The following is a 6,000-nucleotide window of genomic DNA, read 5'->3' on the forward strand; positions in this document are numbered from 1 at the left end:
GTACAACTCAACCCTCTCAGAGTTTCCAGGCAATGCTGGGCACTCATTGCTAGTAATGTACAAAATTATCCATGAACTATACAAAATAGATAACATTATTTTAAATAGTTATTTTATGCAACACTACCCGCGACTTCGCCTGCACGGATTTTGCAAGCACACGCCATTTATATTCTGTATTTCAACAACTATAGTAATTGTTATAGAACACCTTCTGCTGAGAATGATGAGAATTGCTGAAAATCAAATAAACTGTTTTCAATTTGATCAATTTTCTGGAACGTTTACAATCGTTCTATAATCGAACCAATATGCAATAACAAATTCAAATTTAAAACAGTTTGAACATTTGGTTAAAAAATCGAAAAATACAAAAATATTTATGACAATGTCCGAAATGCTATCAATTTAATACACCTAAGTACTCTATAAAGATTAAACTACTGTAGTTGAAAACAAAAAATCGTATCTATAATAGTACTGTACAGTAGAAGCTGTTCTTCCAGTTAAGCCTTAATGCTCTCCCTCTCCCCCCTTGGGAGAATTTCGAAAAATCCCATCTTAGTGTGCATTTCCATGACGTATCCTAACTGTGTACCAAATTTTACCTCTTTAGGTTCGGCGGTTTGCTCTGGGCGATGATGAATTAATCAGTAAGTCAGTCAGTCAGGACAAGTACAGTAGAGAACCGAAAATCAGAATCAATTGGGGACTGGGTTTGTTCAGATTAGTGATTTGTTCCGATTACTGATTATGTACGAAAAAATACATTAACCTGTCCGATGTTCAAATTTTTCTCCATTGCGTGTCGCTTCGTGTTGAATTTTCGTCGATTTTAAGCCTAACGAAAATTTTTATAATAATAATCGAGGCTATCGTATCGTTAAAAATTATTTCTGCATTTTGTACAAACAAAATAAATATATTGAAGAATATAAAAACATGAAAATTATACTTTAGAAATAAATCTAGTATCAAAAATGTTTGATTCAGCACGACACAGTCCGACTGAAAATCGTTCCGATTACTGGCGATTCTGATTACCAGGGTTCCAATTAACGAGTCTCTACTGTAATTTCATATATTTAAACAAATATTCAGCCAAAAATTATATTCTTAAAAATATAATACTTAAAATTTACAGCATATATATAATAAATCTAATAATAAAAATAATAAATAATAAATTTTTTTAGAAAATTTATACGAATAAATTAAGCTGTGATCAGTTGAACTGTTTAAAAAAATAGCAGGAAAATTCCAAACACTAAGAAAAAATAGGTCAATTACCTAAAATGCAATGAGTTAACTATCCATTTCCTATTTTTTTTGGAAGGTTTTAATGGTTTGCCTAACTCAATTTAAAAAAAAAATTTTAATTGCATTAAAAAAAGTTAATGGATTATTATACAATTTTAACTATACTAACTTATATATCACATTTCTGAATGATGATGTAGTTTTGAGATTTTGACTGACACACACACACTTTTCACATTTGTAATCCAAAAAGGTGATTGCAGGCAAAAAGAGACTACAGCCCTATAAGATTTTAAGATGGCATTATATATTCTAAGTTGCTGATAAATATTGAGTGAAATTGACTGAGTTGACAATTTAATTAGTGATTCATTTTTCATAATTTAATTTCATTAACTACCAAACAGTATTATATACATTGAGGTTATCTGCTGATTTCCAGTGTATAAAAAGACCTTATATATCATTTTCAGTATAAAAATAATCATCATTAAGCACAGAGTATTATTCATATATTTAAAAACAAAAACATTATAAAGAGCTTTTTTAAAACAATGATATTGATTTTATGTAAAATATTTAAGTGAGAATTTTCATTAAGACTTAATAGTTACATAAACAAATACATCATAACATCAACGTTTAATTATTTAACTATTAAATAATAATTTACATTATTCAAGCAAATGTAATCGATTTTACATGCTATATTTTTTAAATATAATTGAAAAAATAATTTTTAAATACATTAAAAATTTAAACATTCAAAAACATAATTAAAAAATCTCATTATTTAAATTAACCTTTGCTACTCTAATGAACTTTTTCAAACTTTTATGTAGAAAATATTCTCATATTAGCAAAAATAAATAAATAATAAATTAACAAATTATCAAAATAAGAATAACATTTTACATCCATTGTTGGATGGCCATTATCAACATACATTGAATCTAATCTGATTTAAAAATCAGAATATCTATCATTTTAAAGATTTCCGTATATTTTTGTCACTTAGCTACTTTTGTATTTAATATCTAGCATAACTTAAATAATCAAACAATATTGCTATATTTTATTTAGGCTGTAAAATGTCTATTTAGACATATTACAACCCAAATAAAATCAAGCAATATTGTTTGATTACAATTTAAAAATATATCAAAAAATTTTGAAGTAAAAGAAAAAAACATGCTTTTACATTTCTTAAATAAAAACAAGATTTACTTATAATAATATCTGTATATTCTATTTCTGATAGATATATTAAATAATTAAGGATTTTAATTTTCAAATCAGTATACATATAACGCTTATGCAAAACAGTATTTATACATTTTAGTTTTTAGTTGTATCTGTAGAAAATAAACAGAGATAATATTTCATACCTTCGTAAATATAAACATCTTTACTAAATAAATAAACAACAACTAACCCGTTATATATAAAGACCAACAACTGCCGAATTATCGGGCTAGCAAATGGCTATAGTAATATTAATAATTTAAGTTAATTTGGTACTAGAGTTAGGCGTTAGGCGCCATCTCTTGCTAAATTTTTTTACTAAACCAGAATTGCAAATTATAGCAAATGATATACAGCAGTTGATGGTGTGTTATTACACACCTTCATATACATGTAAGAAAATATTTTGCTTCTTTTAGACAATGTGAAAAATTTATGATGAATAGATCACAACAGATATATTTAACTATATATTTCAAAACTGAAAATACCCATAACCTTTCTAATTAACATGAGATTTAATCAAAGATATAAAACATTTTCATATTTATTTTCATAAAATGAATGCAATTTAATAGTTATCGATAATTGCTGTTAAACTTCTGCAAATTAGTCTCCAGAACAGAATATATGGCATCATTTACATAATATCTTACATATCATTTTCAGATATATTTGACTACATTACAAATGAGGCTGACACAGTGGTGCACTCAAAATTTAATCTTGGAGAGCAGAGTTGAATGGATAAAAACATTTTTAATGCAAACTTAATAAAATTTCCATCTTATATAACTGCTAATTCACAAGTAATATAGAAATAGAACATATGGCATGATATAAATAAAAAAATAAATTAGGAAAATTTACTAGTGTTTCTTTTACTTTGGGAGATATCAGGGTCCCTGGCCCACCTCCTGAATGTGCAACTAGGCTGACATGATAGCTAAGAAAAACTGATTTCGAAATGCAGAGGATGAGAAATAATTTGTAGAAAGGCTGTCAATAAAACCTAGAGCACTTTTAACCACTTATTTAATCTTCATTCTCTTTATCACAATAAGTTTATAATATTGGCTATTTCTACTAGATAGGTCAGCAATAAATAGTAGTCTAGAATACAGAGTAATAGTAATGTACATTGTACCACCATATATGGTAAAACTTCTCTAACTCAAACGTCTAACTTGAAGAAAACAAAGCACTTAGTAGGTCTCAGTGGAATAGCATAGGGATTTAACACTTCAAATTGGAATTTCCTTAACTTGAATTTTCTAAAAGTCAAAGATTTCCATAGTCCTTGACACCAATTTTTGTTACCTTCAAGTTCCATGACTCAATATTTATTCTATCCAAATTGATCCTAATTATCAAACTTCCATGAAATTTTCAGTTAGTTATATCTACTGTCCAACACCCATTTTCAGAGAATAATCCAGTCCAAAGTAAGAAGACCTCTCACTCATCTGAACAAGAAGTTTCTGAAAACTGTTCAATTCCAATTTCACAAATCCATTCAGAATTGGCATTTTTCATCCTATTCTCTAACTCAAATCGTCCGTAACTCAAACTTTTTTCCCGCCTGTCGGAACTTCAAGTCAGAGAAGTTTTACTGCATAAGTATTATATAAAAATCTTAATTATATTTAGAAAAGAAGTACAAAAATTAATTTGCTATAGCTATATTCTAACCTAGATAATATAATTTTGGCATTTGACAGATTTACACAAACTTTCAAATTGACTTTCCAACACCAAACAGCAGATCTCATATATCTACCATATTTTTGGCTAAAATTTCAAGCTTCTGTCGAAACTCTCATACGTCCAGCAGCATTCGATTCAAACATTAACATTGGAAAATGGACAATTTTTAAAAACCATCATACAACTTGGGATTTTTAATATCAATTGTAAATACATACATGCAAAGACGTCATCTCAAAAAGACGGAGAATTTCTAGCTTAGGCCAACAACCGTACCAAAGGCGGAGGGTCGGAAAATACGATATTACGTTGTTTCATTTTTTTTAAAGGTGAATTTGTAACTGTTATAATAAATTAAATAATTGGTAATAATCTTCAGTTAAGGTTAGTTCTAACTGAATTTATTATTTTGCAAAATAACAAAAAACATTTTTTTTTTAAATTATAGGAAATGATGTATTATTCGACAAGTGGTAAAATTATCATTTCCTGTTTTGAATCTTTCGTAATAAAGTATTTGATTTCGAAGAAAACATTACAAGTTTCTCAATTTAATCAGCGTATAGCATGTCGTGTTAAAATGTATCCAGTTAATTAAGAAATATAAAATTTAATTTCTCACGATTCTAAAATGCACATTTATGATTTCGTTTTGATGATTATCTATCAAATTTTATAACTGGCCATTAAGAAACATTTTCCGATATAAAGAACTGTTTTGACATTCATACGTTTATACTTACGTATAATACTGAAAATATTATATTAACAAACGAATTTTCACAACAGCGTATTAATAACATTACAATTTTTGTCATAAAATGTAAACGGAACAAAGGAAATTTTAAGCCTAACACAGTCGAGAGGCAAAATGGCGTCCATACGTCTTTGAATTAATACAACAAATAACCGAATCGTCACACACACAAATCGTATAACTTACTAAAAATTTTAAAATTAAAACTTGTGGAAAATTTAAATTTTCAGCATAAAACCTACCTCTTTACCTTATATTTTTCAAATTTTAAATCATAATCACGTGACGTTCAAAAACTACAAACGCAAAACTTCACTTTCCCTAAACAGTCATCTTTTTATCATTTTGTTTTACTCCATATTCAGAATATTAATATATATATATATATTATAGATTAATATATATTTAAAATGTTTAAGTATACATTAGTATTCGTAATGTCTTTAAAACGAATTTTTATATATATTGTCTTTTGTATTTTTCAGAGAGAAATTTGCTTCGTCTCCTTCTCAACTAGAATGTACGGAATGCGCGATAGTTCAGTGCGCAACTGCGTTAACATCCGGGAATTTTTGGGTGTGTGTGTGTGTGTGTGTAAAGTAACATGCGTATTGTCTGTTTTATTTACTGCATAATTAATTTTTTAATGTATTTTTTTTTTAAGATTACTTTTAACACTGAATAAAATTACTCCTAAAAATTGTAATATCTTCATAATGACGTAGTTTAAAATTTGATATTAGTAAAGTTATATAATAAAAAAAAACTCATAAATTGTTGAAATAGATGCACTTTTTTAAAATTCTTTTCGCCTTGTGGGAAATAAAAGGCTCTGTTTTAGCAAGCTCATTGTCGATTCGGTCGGGCCCACAATGGAGTGGCCGGATAGTGTGGGGCGGGATCCGATTTCCGGACGACCGTCCCCAAAAAATTTTTGGGTTTTTGACCCGTCCAGATTCAAGGATACCCAGAGTGATAGCTGCCGCCTTAACCGCTTGGCCATCCGAATGAATAAGTACAGTACACTAGAA

The 6,000-nt window shown here is 28.1% G+C and overlaps 1 protein-coding gene across 4 annotated transcripts in view; it reads right to left on the bottom strand.

The window, feature by feature from the left end:
• The window catches only part of LOC136985887 (serine/threonine-protein phosphatase 1 regulatory subunit 10-like), a 660,716-nt gene extending 655,122 nt beyond the window's left edge, over positions 1-5,594 (bottom strand). For 2 of the 4 annotated variants that reach the window (XR_010882402.1, XM_067283267.1), the window contains exon 1: positions 5,212-5,594. The gene's annotated coding sequence lies outside the window, so the exon portion shown is untranslated. The other 2 variants (XM_067283268.1, XM_067283269.1) reach the window with 2 other exon arrangements.
• Between the last annotated feature and the right edge of the window lie 406 nt (positions 5,595-6,000).

The sequence above is a fragment of the Centruroides vittatus genome, unplaced genomic scaffold (genome assembly GCF_030686945.1).
Source record: "Centruroides vittatus isolate TY-2023 unplaced genomic scaffold, ASM3068694v2 contig_980, whole genome shotgun sequence".
Classification (NCBI taxonomy): domain Eukaryota; kingdom Metazoa; phylum Arthropoda; class Arachnida; order Scorpiones; family Buthidae; genus Centruroides; species Centruroides vittatus.